This window comes from Chelonia mydas, chromosome 23 (genome assembly GCF_015237465.2).
Source record: "Chelonia mydas isolate rCheMyd1 chromosome 23, rCheMyd1.pri.v2, whole genome shotgun sequence".
Lineage (NCBI taxonomy): Eukaryota > Metazoa > Chordata > Testudines > Cheloniidae > Chelonia > Chelonia mydas.
Window position 1 is genome coordinate 4,622,895 of NC_051263.2, and position 18,657 is coordinate 4,641,551.

At 50.7% G+C, this 18,657-nt stretch overlaps 1 protein-coding gene across 3 annotated transcripts in view; it reads right to left on the bottom strand.

Annotated features, from left to right (window-relative positions):
• Window positions 1-18,657, bottom strand: part of NPAS1 (neuronal PAS domain protein 1) — a 99,711-nt gene that overhangs the window by 78,478 nt on the left and 2,576 nt on the right. Inside the window, exon 1 of one of the 3 annotated variants that reach the window (XM_043534544.1) lies at window positions 16,361-16,755. The exons of the other annotated variants lie outside the window; for them this stretch is intronic. The gene's annotated coding sequence lies outside the window, so the exon portion shown is untranslated. Of the gene's footprint in view, window positions 1-16,360; window positions 16,756-18,657 lie in introns of those variants that run through there. 3 annotated transcript variants of the gene reach the window in all.

Sequence of the window (18,657 nt, forward strand, 5' to 3'; positions counted from 1 at the left end):
GCGACCGAGATCGGGGCCCCGCCGGGCCAGGCGCCGCCCAGATGCACAGCGACCGAGATCGGGGGCCCCCGTCGGGCCGGGCGCCACCCAGACACAGACCCTGCCCCAAAGGGCTCACAGTCTAAATACACAAAGGGCACAGAGGGGGAAAGGGATAAGATCAGCGGCCGAGCTGGGATGAGAACCCAGGTGTCCAAATTCCCACTCCAGTGCGCGATCCTAGACCATCACTCAGCTCTCCCCTAGTTCTTCCTCTGCTGCAGTAGGGGGGAGCAGTATGTGTACGTGTGTGTGTGTGGGGGGGGGGGGGTGTTATGTTCTCCAGTTCTTTGCTCCCATGGGAGTGCCCGGCAGCATGCCCCCTGCTGGTGGCGTTGCCCCATGCATGCTGCCCACTCCGCTTTTTTAATTGCGCTCAACAGGATAGAATCTCACAACCACAGGGTCAGAAGGGATCGCAAGGGACCTCTAGTCTAACCCCCTGCCAAGGTGCAGGATTTGCTGGGTCCAAACCACCCAAGACAGACGGCTCCAGCCTCCTTTCGAAAACCGCCAGGGAAGGAGCTTCCACGACCCCCCGAGGCCTCCGTTCCATTGTCCTACTGCTCGTACAGCGAGGGAGTTTTTCCTGAGATTTAATCTGCATCTGCTGGGCTGTCGTTTGAACCCACTGCCCCTTGTCCTGCCCTCTGTGGGAAGGGAGAACGACTTTTCTCCAGCTTTCTTAGGGCAGCTTTCCAAGTATCTGAAGACCACTACCGTGTCCCCCTTTCCTCTCCTCTTTTCCCAGCTAACCATACCCAGCTCCTTCAGCCTTTGCTCATGCGGCTTGTGTTCCACCCTCTGATCATCTTTGTCGCTTGCCTCTGGATCCTTTCCAGTTTCTCTACATCCTTCCTATACAACGGACACAGGTCTCCAGGTGAGGCCCAGCCGGCGCCGAGCAGAGCGGTACTGTCACCTCCCAGGACTTGCAGGAGGTATTAATGCAACCCAAAATTGCATTTGCTTTTTTGGCCACAGCATCGCATTGCTGACTCACGTTGGGGCTGGGATCCACCACACCCAGCTCCTTCTCAGCCGTGCTGCTGCCAAGCCGGTTACCCCCCATTCTGCATTTGTGCATCTGGTTTTTCTTCCCTAACTGAAGCACCTTCCATTTGTCTGTGTTGAATTTCATTGTGTTGTCTATAGCCCAGTTCTCCAATTTATCAAGATCCCTCTGAATCTTCGCTCTGTCCTCCAAAGCGTTGGCAACCCCACCCCCCCGCCCCGCCAGCTTTGTGTCACCTGCAAATATGATCAGTCTCCTCTCTCTTCCTACCTCCAGGCCATTAATAAAGATGTTAAACAACACCGGACCCAGAACAGATCCCTGGGGAGCCTCACTCGAGACCTCTCTCCAATCCGACATCGTTCCATTGATAGTTACTCTTTGTTTGCAGCTGTTTAACCAGTTACGTATCCACTTAATGGTAGTTCTGCCGAGCCGCATCTCTCCAGCGTAGTTATCAGAATGTCACGTGGGACTGTGTCAAAAGCCTGGCTGAAGTCCAGGTATAGGATGTCCACCGCATTCCCCCATCCACCAGACCAGTTATGCTGTCAAAGAAGGGAATCACGCTGGTTTGGCAGGATTTGTTCTTGGCAAATCCGTGTTGGCTGCTAGTGATCGCCCCTTCAGTCTCCAGGCATTCGCCAGTGGAATGGTTTATACCTGGCTCCAGTAGCTTCCAGGTATCGAAGCCAGGCTGACTGGTCTATAGCTCCCCGGCTCCCCCTTTGTAAAGAAGGGCTCCACGCTGGCCCTTCTCCAGTCTTCCGGGACCTGTCGCCCAGGTGTTTGTAAGTATTATCGCCAGTGGCTCCGAGATTTCTTCAGCTAATTCTTGCAGTAGCCTGGGTGAAGAGCATCCGGCCCTGCTGATTTGACTTCATTCAGATTGGTCAGAAGATCTGTGACGTGTTCTTTACTTATCCCGACCTGCCTCCCGTCCCCTTCGTCGTCTGTGGTAACTTCGCTAGTCGTCCGGTCACGTGTTACAGACTGAGGCGAGGTAGGCATTGAGCAGCTCTGCGTTCCTACCATCTTCCGTTCCCAGCTCACCTTCTCCAGGAGCCCACACTGTCCGTGATCTTTCTTTTTCATCTGACTTATTTGAAGAACCCCGTCCTGTTGTCTCTAACCTTCCTTGCCAGCCGTAACTCATTCCTTGCCTGGGCTCTCCTGATTTTGCCCTGATACGCTCGCGCTATTCCCATGTATGCTTCCTCGGTGCCGGGCCCCTCCTTCCATTCCCTGAATGTATCCCGTTGGGTTTTTAGATCGCTAAAACGTGCCTTGTGCAGCCACATTGGCCTCCTGTGGCTTTTTTTAAATCTTTCCTCTGCGTCAGAATAGCTTGATTTTGAGCACCTGGCATTACACCTTTGAGGAACCGCCACCCCCTTCGACTCCTTTTCTTCCCAATTGGTCTGTCCATGGGACCTCGCCTGCTTTTTCTCGGAGTCAGTTGCAATCCACCTTTCTCAAGTCCAGGGTCCTTGTTTTGCAGTTCTCGTGTCCTCCTTCCTGTAGGTCAGCGGTGGCCAACCTGTGGCTCCGGCGCCCCATGCGGCTCTTCAGAGGTTAAGATGCGGCTCCTTGTACAGGCCCCGACTCCGGGGCTGGAGCTACTGGCGCCAAATTTCCAATGCGCCAGGGGGTGCTCACTGCTCAGCCCCCGGCTCCGCCACAGGCCCTGCCCCCACTGCACCCCTTCCCGCCCCCTCCCCTGAGCCAGCCGTGCCCTCGCTCCTCCCCCTGCACCCCAGAGCCTCCTGCAGGCCACGAACCAGCTGATCAGGAGGTGCAGGGAGAGAGGGGGAAGCTGATGGGGGCTGCTGACATATTACTGTGGCTCTTTGGCAATGTACACGGGTAAATTCTGGCTCCTTCTCAGGCTCAGCTTGGCCACCCCTGCTGTAGGAGCTTGAATTCGATCAGATCCTGAGCACTTCCTCCCAAGTTCCCGACCACCTTCGCCTTCCCAACAAATTCATCCCGGTTGGTCAAGACCAGATCCAAAATGGATGACCCCTGAGTTTTTTTCTCGACCTTCTGAATCCATCCCCTACCAGCGCTAAGAATTTGCGGGATGGATTATGTTTGGCTGTCACAGTCTTCCAACAGACACCAGGGATCCCTCAGCCTGGGGCCACGGACGGGAACTCCCAGCGTGGGTGCTTGTCACCACTGACCTCCTCCTCGGGCCCCCACCCAGGAGTAACCTGGGGGGAAAGGGGGCATTACAGGGTGACGTTGCCATGGCAGCCCCAGGAAAGGTCAGGGGTGTGGGTAGCAACAGCCACCTGCCGCTCTCTCTGTATGGGATCAGAAAGGGGGGCCCAGCGAAAAAGGGCAATTTAATACCTAGGGGAGAGGTAACATTGCCCAGTGGGTAGAGCACTCTGCTGGGACTCCGGAGACCTGGGTTCTAGCCCTATGTGGCGTTGAGTATCACAGCCCTGCTCCCTGCCTCAGTTTCCCCTCCCACCTTTTGGCAATGTAAACAGTGAGCCCTTCAGGGCAGGGGCTGTTTCTCACTCTGCATCTGGGCAGCATCCGGCCTGAGGGGCTCCCAGTTTTCACTGGGGCCTCCACCATAACAACAATAAGGGATACAGAGGGGCTAAGGCCAGACACCCCCCAGAAGTAACCTGGACATGGGGGAAGTTACAGGCCTTGCTCCCAGAGAGCTGACAAGCCGCTTGAGCATACGCACAGAAGAGGAAGGGTACCAGGGACAGAAAAAACGAACGGAATCTGACTCATTAAGGGTGTCATTAAGGCTTAATTTAAAAAACAAAAATCTGATCAACTGCCACTTACTTGGTATAACTGAGACACAGATCCTGTATAGACGTACACACACGCCCTGGCACTGGGCGTGCCAGGGAGTCATACCAGTATAGCTATAGTGTCTGGTAAATTACCCATATATCCTAGGAACTTATATGGTGCCCATCACTACAGTATCTGAGCACCTCATAATCTTTAATGGATTTATCCTCATAACAGCCCTGCAGGGCATGGCAAGGCTGTTATCCCAATTTTAAAGATGGGGAAACTGAGGCACGGAACGCCTAAATGACTTGCTCAAGGTCACACAGGAAGTCAGTGGCAGAGCAGAGAATAGAATGCAAGTCTCCCAACGCCTAGGCTCGAGTCTTAACCACTGGGCCAACCTGCCCTCTTGTAGCCAAGCCTTTCGACAATCATAGAGCTGACTTTCCGCCTCCCCAACCCTTGCGGGAACGTGGGCTGTGGTTAAAGCCCAGAGCTGCATATGCGGGCTCCTGGTTTCTAACCCCAGCCCTGGACAGGACCCTTGCCCTCTCTGTGCCTCAGTTTCTCCCCCATGAGAAAAACGCTCACCTCCTCTCAGGGTGGGTGGGCGCATAATTAATGGCCTCAACCGCACCTCAGGAGCTGGGGCATAGGCCTCCCCACCGGCGAAGAGAACCGCTGACATCAGTTTGCACAAGGGGTCCCTGCTCTAGCTCAGCCCGATTCTGTGTCTGCAAAGGGCTTTCAGAGCCACTGGCCGGCAGGGAGGGTAAAGGGTTAAAAAGGCACCATGATGCCCAGGGAGACACGAGCTCAGCTGCTGCAGCCTCAACCCAAAGGCTGCCAGTGGCGAGACCAAGGGGGGTCCAGCAAGGGAATGAACCCTGAGCTGAGGGATCGGATTCGGGCCGGGACCGTCTTTCTGTTCTGTGTCTGTACGGCCCCTCCGCCTAGGCGCTACCCCAATACACCTAATAGCAATAAAAACATACAACCCCTCACACAAGAGGACCACCTAGGCGTTACCCTAATACACCTAACAGCAATAAAAACATACAACCCCTCACACAAGGGGACCGCCTAGGCGCTACCCTAATACACCTAACAGCAATAAAAACATACAGCCCCTTGCACAAGGGGAGCGCCTAGGCGCTACCCTAATACATCTAATAGCAATAAAAACATACAGCCCCTTGCACAAGGGGAGCGCCTAGGCGCTACCCTAATACATCTAATAGCAATAAAAAGATACAGCCCCTTGCACAAGGGGAGCGCCTAGGCACTACTGTAATACACCTAATAGCAATACAAATGTGCAGCACCTGGCAAAATGGGGGCCTGGTCCGTGACTCGGGCTCCTCAGCGCTACCGTAATACATCAAATGCACAGTGACTAGCATGGACACCAGCAAACACCACAGCTCCTGCTGGGGAGATGCACATGAGCCGGATGGGAGGGAGGGAACTGCGGGAGGGATCAAGAGGGGGACGAGAGCTTGAACAGCCCACCTCCCCCATGCACACAATCCACAGAGTCAGAACAAGGCTGCGTGGCCGCAAGCACTATCCACTGCTGCTGGGAGTGCTCCGGGGTTCGAGGTTGAACGGTGAGTCAGTGGCAGAATCCAGCAGTCCTGGCTCTCCCCCCCCCCCACTCTAACCACTAGACCCCACTCTCCTTCAGGGCTGGGGATAGAACCCAGGAGTCCTGGCTCCCAGCCCCCCCTGCTCTAACCACTAGAACCCACCCCCCTCCCAGAGCTGGGGATAGAACCCAGGAGTCCTGACTCCCAGTCCCCCCTGCTCTAACCACCAGACCCCACTCCCCTCCCAGAGCTAGGAAGGGGGCACTCAGGATACAGAGGGTTGTAGTGAGCTGTCTCCCCTCTTTTTCTGCCCCGCCCAGCCACCTTGCCGAGGTGCGAATTCCCTGTGGGCACCTCACCATTTTCTACATCCAACCCGCTGCGTGAGCCAGTGAGCCCGCGGCCCTGGAGCGGGGGACAGGGCCGTCCAATGCAGAGCCAGGGCAGCCCCGTGGTATCGCTCCGGGCCGGCCCCACCATCCTCACACAGATGTAAATGCTGCGGCAGCAGCTCCCCCTGCCTCCTCCCAGCCACCCCCTCTAGGGCAGCAGCTGAGAGGAAGCTGCCCCATCTCCGCAGCGCTGGCAGAAGGGGGCAAGGACTGCCATAAGCAGCTCAGGGCCTTTTCTTTGCCTCCTCCCCTTAAACCAGATGCCCCAGATGGAAAGGTCTGAGTTGACTCACTGCCCTCCCCCACCCCGCCAGGGCACATCCCAGCTTGGCCAGGGTATCCCATGAAGAGACATTCACCCCCCCGCAGTGCTTCTCAGCTCCCCCTGCTCTTGGCTTTGGGCCACCCTCCCAGCCCCTGATGCTCACCAAGAATCCAGGTCGCACCCGACCCCGCTGTGAGCAGCGCCTCCTGCCAGGCTGCTGGTCCTGGCGGCTTGTCTGCCACACGCACCCGCAAGTGTCCAACTGTTTCGGGTGTATCTTGGGATCTCAAAGCACTTCATAAAAATGGGTCCAGGATTACTGCGCTTGTTTTACAGGCAGGGAAACTGAGGCGCTGTGGGACGTGAATCGCCCTCTTGATAGTGAATCAGTGCAGTGCTCAGAACAACCCGGCAGCAGTCCTCCTGACTTGTAAGCCCATTGATTTAATCTACTAGTCCCCACTCTCCTCCCAGAATCAGGGACAGAACCCAGGAGTCCTGACTCCCAGCCCTTCCCTCCTCCCCCACACCCCCCGTCCCTGCCCACATGCACACACCACAGAGTCGCTCTCTCTCTAACCCTAAGCTCATGTGCCTTCTTTAGATAACCTGAGATGGGGGGAGGTGCATAAAATTAACTTGGTATGTTAATTTCACATTTTACACTCTAGGCACACGCAGGGCCCATCTGGATTTTGATCATTTATGAGAAATTACAAAATTACACTTTAAAAAAGGAACATTTCAGAGCCTGAGTGGGTCTGAGCTGGTTTCCTTCCCCCACAAGCAGGAACTCCCGATCAGCACACCCCCAAACTGGCAGGAACATTGGGGATGTGCTGATCTGGAGGATGTGAGGATCCAGATGCTGTCACTGGCCCTTCACCTCCCAGGCTGACCCAGACCGCAGGTTCCACACACTCCTGAATAGTATCAGCCCAGTTCTCCATCCCCCTGCACCTTGTGCCGCCACGGGCACCCATGCAAACTGGGGAGGTGGCGTTTCTCCCACCCACTTTGCACTGGTGTATGGTACATGCAAGATCCTCATCATCACAAATTGCTCGTTCCTCCTCTCCATAGTATGGCTCCTAACGACGCCTCCCCATCTTTACTGTGATACCTGAGTGCCTCGCCATCTTTCACGGAGGTACCCTCGCAGCCCCTCTGTGAGACAGGGAAGTGCAGATGGGGAAGTGAGAAGTACGTCAGCAGTGTAATTCCCAGCTCAAGCAGACATACCCGCGCCAGCTCTGATCGAGCTAGTGTGCTAAAAATAGCACGGTCACTGCGGTGGCGTGGCTGGCAGGGGAGACTAGCTGCCCTGAGAATCTAACCTGGGTTTCAGAAAGGATTGTACTTGGGGCTCACGGCTATACTTAGCGCGCTAACTCGATCAGAGCTAGCCCGGGTACGGCTACACCTCCAGCTTCCGCGTACACATATACAGACAGACTAAGGGATTGTCTACACAGGCAAATTGACCAGAATAGCGCGCTTCCAAAGAGGAGTAATTATTATTTTATTGTTACTAGGTGTATTACGGTAGCACCTAGGAACCCCAGTCCTGGACCAAGAGCCCGTTGTGCCAAGCACTGTACAAACACTGAACAAAAGAGACGGTTGGTTTTGTTTTGATAATTCCCTGCAAATTTTTTTTTGACAACAATCGACACATTCTGTCCAAAGGTTCTGGTCGAATCAGCACTTCCCAGTAGCAGAATGCTGTACAACCAGCTCCAGTCCGTACCGACCCCCCTGAGACAGCAATATCTCTAGCAGCAAGGCGGACCCTTTTGGCAAAGGTCAAGGTGCGGCTGGAACCCCAACCCCAGATTCAGCCTTCGGGGTCCCAGCCAGCCACACCAACACCACGGAACACATCCAAGCTGACAGCAGGAAACAGACAGAGCTGAGATAAGCTCCAGCGCCCTTGGGGCACATTCAGAGAATCATAGAATATCAGGGTTGGAAGGGACCTCAGGAGGTATCTAGTCCAACCCCCTGCTCAAAGCAGGACCAATCCCCAACTAAATCATCCCAGCCAGGGCTTTGTCAAGCCTGACCTTAAAAACCTCTAAGGAAGGAGATTCCACCACCTCCCTAGGTAACCCATTCTAGTGCTTCACCACCCTCCTAGTGAAAAAGTTTTTCCTAATATCCAACCTAAACCTCCCCCTCTGCAACTTGAAACCATTGCTCCTCGTTCTGTCATCTGCCACCACTGAGAACAGTCTAGATCCATCCTCTTTGGAACCCCCTTTCAGGTAGTTGAAAGCAGCTATCAAATCCCCCCTCATTCTTCTCTTCTGCAGACTAAACAATCCCAGTTCCCTCAGCGTCTCCTCATAAGTCATGTGGTCCAGTCCCCTAATCATTTTTGTTGCCCTCCGCTGGACGTTTTCCAATTTTTCCACATCCTTCTTGTAGTGTGGGGCCCAAAACTGGACGCAATACTCCAGATGAGGCCTCACCAATGTCGAATAGAGGGGAACAATCACGTCCCTCGATCTGCTGGCAATGCCCCTACTTATACATCCCAAAATGCTGTTGGCCTTCTTGGCAACAAGGGCACACTGTTGACTCATATCCAGCTTCTCGGCCACCGTAACCCCTAGGTCCTTTTCTGCAGAACTGCTGCCGAGCCACTTGGCTACGTTGCAGTGACTGTTACAGCAAGTGGGGACTGAGAGTTAGGACTAGAGAAACAGAGCGAGATTTCTGGCCATCTCAGTGCACTCAGGTTCCAGACAGGACTCAGGGAGATAAAGTTGGTCCCAATTTATACCCAGAGCAGCCCTATTATTAATAATAATTATTTGTATAACCACAGCATCTAGAAGCCTTAATCAGAGATCAGGACTCTATTGCACCATGCACTATGCATACTAATTGCTATTAGGTGTATTACGGTAGCCCCTTGGCGCCCCCAGTCATGGAGCAGGACCCCATTGTGCCATGCATACTAATTGCTATTAGGTGTATTATGGTAACACCTGAGAGCCCTTGCCTTGGAGCAGGACCCCACTGTGTACATTTTAACACCGTTAGGTGTATTATGGTAACACCTAGGCACCCGAGTGATGGACCAAGCCGTCATGCCAGGGGCTGTACAAACACAGAACACAAAGGCAGTCCCTGCCCAGAAGACTTCCTTCCAGTCAGGCTTTGTCCATACAGAAAGGTGGTCGCACCTTAACCGCCCCAGTCTGGACAATAAGAGGACCAGAAGAATACCTCCATGCTAACCAGCCGAGTAATAAAGGCTGTTAGAGGCAAAAGCATCCTTTAAAATCTGGAATTCAAATCCTACCAAGGATAAAGGAAGGAACACAAACTCCAGCAGGGTAAGTGTTAAAGGATAATAAAGCAGGCCAAGAAAGAATTTGAGAAGAAACTTGCTAAAGACACAAAAACTGTCCAAATTTTTTTTTTTTTTTTTTTTTAAGTACATCAGAAGCAGGAAGCCTGCCCAACAATCAAGAGGGGCCACCGGACAACGGAGGTGCTAAAGGAGCACTCAGAGAAGACACGGCCATTGCAGAGAAGCTAAATGAATTCTTTGCATCCGTCTTCACTGCAGAGCATGTGGGGGAGAGACCCACATCAGAGCTATTCTTTTTGGATGACAAATAAGAACATAAGAATGGCCATACTGGGTCAGCCCAACAGTCCAGGATCCTGTCTTCCAACAGTGGCCAGTGACAGATGCTTCAGTGGGAATGAACAGAACAGGGGAATTATCAAGTGATCCATCCCGTCCCGGCTTATGGCAGTCAGAGGTTTAGGGACCGACCGTATGGGATACCATCACACACTGATATGTCAGTCGAAGAGGTTTTAAAACAAATTCACAAATTAAACAGCAATAAGTCACCAGGACCAGATGGGATTCACCCAAGAGTTCTGAAGAAACTCAACTACAAAACTGCAGAATTCCTATCTGTAGTACGTAACCTATCACTGAAATCAGCCTCTGTACCAGATGACTGGTGGAGAGCTAATGTAATGCTGATTTTTTTAAAAAAGGCACCAGAGGTGATCCTAACTTCAGTACTGGGCAAACTGTTAGAAGCTATACTAAAGAACAGAATTCTCAGACACATAGACAAACACAATTTGTTGGGGAAGAATCAACACGGCTTTTGTAAAGGGAAATCATGTCTCACCAATCTACTAGAATTCTTTGAGGGGGGTCAACAAACATGTGGACAAGGGTAATCCAGTCCACATAATGTACTTGTACTTTCAGAAAGCCTTTGACAAGGCCCCTCACCAAATGCTCTTAAGCAAAGTAAGCAGTCATGGGATAAGAAGGGAAGGTTCTCTCATGAATCAGTAACCAGTTAAAAGACACAAAACAAAGGGTAGCAATAAATGGTCAGTTTTCACAATGGAGAGTTAACAGTGGGGTCCCCCCCAGAATCTGTTCTGGGCCTCGTACTGTTTAACTTATTCATTAATGATCTGGAAAAGAGGGTGAACAGTGAGGTGGCAAAGTTTGCAGATGACACAAAATTATTCAAGATAGTTAAATCCAAAGCTGACTGCAAAGAGTTAAAAATGGATCTCACATAACAGGGTGACAGGGTAACAAAATGGCAGATGAAATTCAACACTGATAAGTGCAAAGTAATGCACTCTGGAAAAAAATAATCCCAACTATACATATATAATGATGGGGTCTAAATCAGCTGTTACCACTCAAGAAAGATCTTGGAGTCATCCTGGCTAGTTCTCTGAAAACATCTGTTCAAGGCACGAAAGAGACAACTAAGGGGGGGATATGATAGAGGTCTATAAAATCATAAATGGTGTGGGAAAAATGACTATAGAAGTGTTATTTACCCTTTCCCAGAATACAAAAAACCGGGGGCACCCAAGGAAATTAATAGGCAGCAGGTTTCATACAAATAAGAGGACATATTTTTTCACACACTGCACAATTAACCTGTGGAACTCATTGCCATGGGATGTTACAATGGGCAAAAGTATAAAGAACTTTCTGCTTGACACTGAAGCAATTTGATGTGATGGCTACTATGCTCAATCCTACCCGAATTTGCATTTTTACACAGTTCAGCATTAGCAAGTGCGGAAGTTACAGACTGGTTGGAGACTGAAACTCAGGACTCTTCTTTCTTAAGAGTTTGTCTCATGCATACACACCCCAGCTCACCCTTTCATTAGCAGCTGATGATGCTGGAATTTTGATGAATGCTTTCCCCCCTGAAAAATGTAGATTTAAGTGCTACAAACCGAAAATGCGGGAAAGGGTCGGTTTTGATGAATTTCCCATCTTGAAAAAAAGTTGGACAATTTTGGAACTTTTTTCAAGCACGCCATTTTGACATTTTCTGAACAAAAAGTTTCAGGTTTTCATTTTGAAATGTAACTTAATTGACACTGTTCCAGAACATTCAAGAAGGACGGTTGTGATGGTCTGGATACGCGTCAGGAGTGGACACAGATAGGATACCACACGTGATGATACTAATCAGAGTGTAAGGAACCAGAAATAGAGGAAGACCAAGGATGCATCGTCATGGAGTGAGAGGGAGTCAGGGCCCTGCACTCCGCACTTCCTGAGATTCACCATGACTCTCAGCCAGCCAATCAAACAGAAGGTTTATTAGACGACAGGAACATGGTCTAAAACAGAACTTGTAGGTACAGAAAACAGGACCCCTCAGTCAGGTCCATCTTGGAGGTTCTGGGCCTCCCCGCATCTCCCCAGCGAGCTCCAAACTGAAAACTCCCTCTAGCCCTGCCTCTGGCCTTTGGCTCTTTCCCAGGTAAGGAGGCCACCTGGTCTCTTTGTTCTCTAACACCTTCAGTTGGCACCTTGCAGGGGAGGGGCCCAGGCTATCAGGTGCCAGGAGACAGGGTGTTGGCCATTCTCTTCTGCACACCCCTGCCCTCTAGGGCTCTGCAACAATCACACACCCTTATCCAATCACCTAGATACTTAAGAAATGCACAGGGGAAATTGAGGCGCCCACACAGTATTCAGAGAAAACATTAAGAACATTCCCACTTCGTCACAGCATTGGATAGAGATGGCGAAGAATGACACAGAACAAAGAGGTTTAAAGATAAACAAAGCTATAAAGCTGGTACTATGAGGAGAGATTAATAAGGCTGGCGACTTTTCAGCTTGGAAAAGAGACGACTAAGGGGGGATATGATAGAGGTCTATAAAATCATGACTGGTGTGGAGAAAGTAAATAAGGAAGTGTTATTTACTCCTTCTCATGACACAAGAACTAGGGGTCACCAAATGAAATTAATAGGCAGAAGGTTTAAAACAAACAAAAGGAAGTATTTTTTCACACAACGGTCAACCTATGGAACTCCTTGCCAGAGGATGTTGTGAAGGCCAAGACTATAACAGCGTTCAAGAAAGAACTAGATACATTCATGGAGGATAGGTCCATCAATGGCTATTAGCCAGGGTGGGCAGGGCTGGTGTCCTAGCCTCTGTTTGCCAGAAGCTGGGAATGGGCCGACGGGGGATGGATCACTTGTTCTGGTCATTCCCTCTGAAGCATCTGGCATTGGCCATGGTCAGAAGACAGGTTACTGGGCTACATGGACCTTTGGTCTGACCCAGCCTGGTCGTTCTTACGTACAAGACAAAGTGATTGAAAGACTTTATTCGGCCCCATTGTCACTGTTAAACTGATCGATGGGACTCAAAGACAAAGGAGAGAGAGACACACACACAAAAAAGGCAAAAATTGGAACAAAATATTTCAGTAACCCAAACTGAAATTTTTTTTGTTTTGCGTTGTGGAAATTTTTGAGATTTTGACTTTTTGTCCCAATTGAGGATTAATTTTTTATTTTTATTTTTTTATTTTTCTTTTGAAATCTAGAAAATTCTCAGGAGATGGGAAAACCGTTTCCCACCTAGCCTCAATTAGCTTTGACCCAAACGGTCAAAGGGCATGTACCTGCCCAGACAAAATGCTGAAACCAGCTTAAATAATCCTGAGATTTAAAATAAATAAAGAAATAAGAACATAAGAAAGGCCAGATTGGGTCAGACCAAAGGTCCATCTAGCCCGGTGTCCTGTCTCCCGACAGTGGCCAGTGCCAGGTGCCCCAGAGGGAATGAACAGGTCAGGGAATCATCAAGTGATCCATCCCCTGTTGTCATTCCCAGCTTCTGGCAAACAGAGGCCAGGGACACCATCCCTGCCCATCCTGGCTAATAGCCCCTGGTGGATCTATCACTCCATGAAATTATCCAGTTCTTTTTTGAATAAATACAGGGTTCTTTTTATTTTCCTTCTGGGTTTTGAGCCTTTAGGAATTATGTTTTCAAAATCTTCTCTGATGCCCTAAGGGCTAGAAACATGCTTCTTTTTCTAAATGAAAGAAGAGATTCTCACGTAATGGCGTGATTTCAGGAGCTGGGATTTTAAGAGGGAGAGAGCAGCAGCAAAATATCAGATTCATCAGCAAGAAAGATACCATTGTCGTACAAACTTCCTTGGCAGCGTAACTGACCAGGTGTTGGGGCTGCACCTTTAAGAACTGAGAACCCAGTTCTTCCAGGGACCGAGCACCTTCAAGGCCCGTTCTGGAAGGGATTGAGAGGTCAGAGTGGTGGACACAACTCAACAAGAGCCCCCAGTGTGATGCTGGGGCGAAAAGGGCCAATGCGATCTTTGGATGTTTAAACAGGGAAGTAGTGAGTAGAAGCGGGGACGTGATTTTCCCTCTGCGTACAGGCTGGATGAGACCGATACTGGATACTGCAGTCAGCTCCGGTGACCGATCCGAGGGATGGAGAAAAGGTCTGATCGCAAGAGTCTGACAGAACTCAATCTCTTTAATTTATCAAAGGGAAGATTGAGAGGTGGCTTGATTATAGCGTATCAGCACCTTCATGGGGAGACAATCCCAGGTACTAAAGGGCTCTACAATCTAGCGGAGGAAGGCAGAACAAAAACTAGTGCCTGGAAGCTGAAGCCAGACAAATTCAGGTTAGAAATAAGGCTCATGCATTTAACAAGGAGGGCAGGTGGAACTAACTCCCAAGAGAAGAGGTGGATTTTCCATCTTTCGCTGGCTTTAGATGAAGACAGGGTGTGTTTCTGGAAGAGAAACATTAGTCTGACACAAGTGACCGGGCTCAAAACATGGGTAACTGGACCCGGCGGGGGGGAGGGAGACAAAGAACCTAACTAGTTTGAAGACAGGGCTTCATAAATTCATGAACAGGATTATACGATGGGGTTGCCCGTGACTGTACTTGATGACCCAGGAGGTCTCTTCCAGTCCTATGTAGCTATGACTTCTCTGGCCTGGGGTATTTAGAATCATAGAATCATAGACTTTAAGGTCAGAAGGGACCATTATGATAGTCTAGTCTGACCTCCTGCACAATGCAAGCCATGGAATCTCACCCACCAACTCCTGTAACAAACCCCTAGCTTATGTCTGAGCTACTGAAGTCCTCAAATCGTGGGTTAAAAAGACTTCAAGGTGCAGAGAATCCTCCAGCAAGTGATCCGTGCCCCACGGGGCAGAAGAAGGCAAAAAACCCCTAGGAAGTCACAGTAGATGGACTTCTGGCCTTAAACTCTATGAATCTACAGGAGGCATCCTGCATCTGGGCAGAACTGGGACTTATAGATGAGCTGCCAATCACAAGAGCTTCACTTCCTGTTACCTGGAAAGCACTGCCGATGATCGCCAGCAGGACCCTGCTGCAAGCTGCAATCTGAAATCCATGGTGCCGGTGCTGCTAATACTCTAAGGAGCTGTGTGAACTCTTGGCCGCTTTTTGCTACAGGCCCCCGGAGTTAAAAAACAAACAGACACCACGAAACGGGACTGCTCAGAAACAGGATATTTGGCTAAGAGTTTTGCAGCCGTGGATCCTGAAAGCTGAAGGCCAGAAGTCACTCTGAAAGGCGCTGCCCCCTGTGAAATGCCCACATCTTATAAGCCACCAACTCCCCGTCATCAGCTTTACAGGCAGGCTCAGCGGAGAGACCAAAGAGGAGATGGAGCTTCCTTTATGGGGCAGAGTCAAGGGAAGAGGGGTATGTGAGGTTTTCCCAGCCTGTACCCGCTCTGAGAATCAGGAAAGAGAATCTACCCTTCGAGCCCCCAATGCAGCACCTTTCCCCAGGTTTTTTTTTAATTACTACTTTGCCTTGATACAGAGGGCTCCGATTCTCCCATCAGCCTACGCCTTCGTGCATTTACACCAGTGCAAAGCGAGGGCATTTTGTACGCACTTTGCACTAGCATAAGCACGGGGCAGAGCGATGGACAGATAGGGACTGTGCAAACCATCAGATGCCCTAGGATGCAGAGGGAAGCTTGAATAGCACCTGGCAGAGGTTATTCTCTATCACCACGGTGTGGGCACTTCAATAAAAAAATCACGCCTCAGATGCATGAATGAAACAGCCTGTTATCTTCACACACAAACCTTTCCCATCCAACGTGTCTCCCACAGCCCCAAGTTTGTTGCAAGGAGAAAAAAATTTTTAAAAAAACAACAAAAAAGACTCTGATAACAACAAGGCAAGAAGCTAGAAGCGTTGGAGAGAGATCTTTCTAAAAGCCCCTAATTGCAAAAATATTAGCATAAACTATGACATGAATTTAGCTCAATTACTGCAGGCTCCCGAGCGGGAGTTATAATTAAAATCCACAGCATTCAGTACAAACCTGCAGAGGTTAAGAAGAGTTCTTTTCCAAGTCCGGGGAACTCAAAATCTCTATTTTCCCATCAGAAATACCACAGGACATGTTTCCATTCGGTAAAGCAATAGATCTTTTGCACAAATTATTTTCAGGAGTACTTTCCCCAAACAGCAGGGAAGAGAGACAATATTTTTCCTTTTTTTTTTTATCGTCATCTGCTACGAAGTTAAACCAAAGCTAGTTCTGGGTTACCAAGACTCTCTTCAATCTGTTTGTAACAATGCCTAGGGACCACACATCTGATTAACTAATTAATATTAGGGTGGTATCTATAGACCCCCAATCATAATAAATGGAAGCTTAGGTCAGGAAGGACTTTTAAAAACATGCTGAAGTGTTGGGATTAAAAAGTGGGTGAACTAGAACATTTAAATGGCTTTGAGATTGTTCCTCATTTAAATTAAACACAAATTTGTTCGTTTGTTTTTTATCTTGCAGGTAACACAAACATAACAAACAGCTTCTGGGCATCTGAGCACCGGTTGCAGAATGGAAAACTGACCGATCTGCGTCCACTGCCACAAACTCATGTAAAGATAAAATGTCCAAACTGCACCTTGGAAAAATCTGGCCTCACGTGTCCACAGCAGATTCATTCCCAGACAGCATCTGCTGCTGCCAATCGCGCCTGCCAGGCCTGCATGCGCCCCTCTGCCACCCTGGTGCGAGTCAGACCCAGCCGCCACATCTGCCTCTGCGTTTGGGGCTCGTCTCCTGGTGCCCTTGCCACCAGCCTGCGGATCTCTCTCCAGCACGAAGCACGCCTCCCTCCAGGCCTGGGTGCTTGGATGCAGAAGACAGCAAGGTTTGGGAGAGGTGCTTTGCTTTCCCCCAGCATAACACCAGCCTCCACCCGCCCGCAGCCACAGACCTACTCTGGCCCACGTCCCCGCCACACGCACACATGCATACCGATCCGAACGCACGCCCCACCGCACTCGCACCCTCTCGCACATACCAATCCAAGCCCACACCTCTCACGCATATCAAATTGAGCTCATCAATAGGAAGGCTGCTTTGTGCATACCAATGCCAGCCTGCCACTTGCAACACAGGCCCCAGGCGGACGCTGGAGGGGGGCTTGGGGCGATCAGTTCCATCTTTTAAACTCTCGGACTCGGGGTTTTTTCCCCCGGCGGGGAGCAGGGGTTGATATTTGCCCATCAGCTTGTTGTTTGGTGGCTGGAGGGTTTGCAGACGGCGCAGGGCGACGGATGAGCATTAGGAAAAACTAGGTGCAAAATCTGAGACCACGGAGCCATCCCCACGAGCCACGTTCCACCCTGGGAGTTCGCAGCCCCATAGATGAGACCTCATGGGAGAACTTGGGACGGGGAGGGAGTAAGGGAGGGTGGCAGAGGCGGGATCAAAAAATGTACTCCCTTGACTCAAACTGGGCAGCAGAGAAGGGGCCCCTCTGATGCAATTAGGTCCCAACTATTAAAGCGAAACTCAAAGACCTTTAATAAAGATTCCCCAGGACAGTCAGTCTGCGATGTCCCCTTGGGGATCTACACCAGACCACTCCAATCTGGTACACCAACTTAGCTGGATCTGCCTTCCACAGACAGCAGAGCTCCTGGGTCCCCTTGGAATCCTTCCTCCCAGGCCCTGGGGATTTTTCTAGCAGCCAGCAGCAAAACTGCGTACCCTGTGCTCCATCCTCCATTTCCAGCCCCACTCTGCCTCCTGCAGCATCACCGGCAGCAAAGATGTTGCCCACAGACTCACAGCTGATCTTTCTAGGGCTGTTGCATGAAACTGAATAGACCCCGGCCGGCTCCCACATTGCTGCATTATCTTATGCCCTCAGATCCACTCCCCCAACCACCCCCATTGACACTTGAGCTCAAGGAGAATCTCCCCAAGCTCTCAGCAGTACAGGGGCTATGACCCACGGCCGAGCTGTGTTATATACGCATGCTAGCTGAGTCATTGCCACAAACGTGCAGGTCACATCCATAGCAACTCCCCCTCTGAGGATCTCCAAGCACTTGACACACAGCAGCAAAGCCGCACAGCCACCCTACGGGGTTAGGTGGGCATCCATGCTTCGCAACTCAGGAAACAGGAACAGACCAACTGACTGGCCCAAGGTGCCGCAGCGATTCCAGTGACAGAATCTAGAACAGAACCCAGGAGTCCTGACTCCCAGCCCCCCACTGCTGTAAGCCCCCACGCCCCTCCCAGAGCTGGGAACAGAACCCAAGAGTCCTGACTCCCAGACCCCACTATTCTAACCACTAGACCCCACTCCTTTCCCAAAGCCTCCTTCTCTATTCCTCTCAGCTCTAGCTGTCCTCCTGGGCCTCTCACCTCTTTTGGGTAATAAGGGAGGGGTCCATTTTCAAACGCAAAAAAGGCAACCAAGTGCCAAACTCCCAGTGACTTTCAGAGGCATCAGACACTGAACAGGGGAAAATCTCCCTGGAAATTCACATCTGGGTGGGGAGGGAAGTGCCCTGGACTTTCAAGAGGGCTGTAGAGGAGGGTGGTAGCTGTTGGGCATTTGATCAGGACTAGCAGGTGGTGGGGCAGGGGCAGGGGCAGGGGTAGTGAGTGGGGGAGCCCAGATTAAGGTCTGGAGATTAGATTGTAGAGACCAGCCCTGGGATGGACTTGGTAGAATCCAGCAGGTCTTCCCCAGTTCTAGGACAGACAAGCCCCAGGCACAGCCAGGCACATTCTCTGGTTCCTTCTCTCAACCCCAACTCAGCTCTCTGTCCATTTACCACGGCTGGGAGCGGCAGCTGGACAAACTCAGACAGGAACTAAGGTGCACGTTTGTAACAGGGAAGGGAGATTAACGCAAGGAACAGCCCCCCTCGGGACAGGGTGGATTCTCTGCTGCTC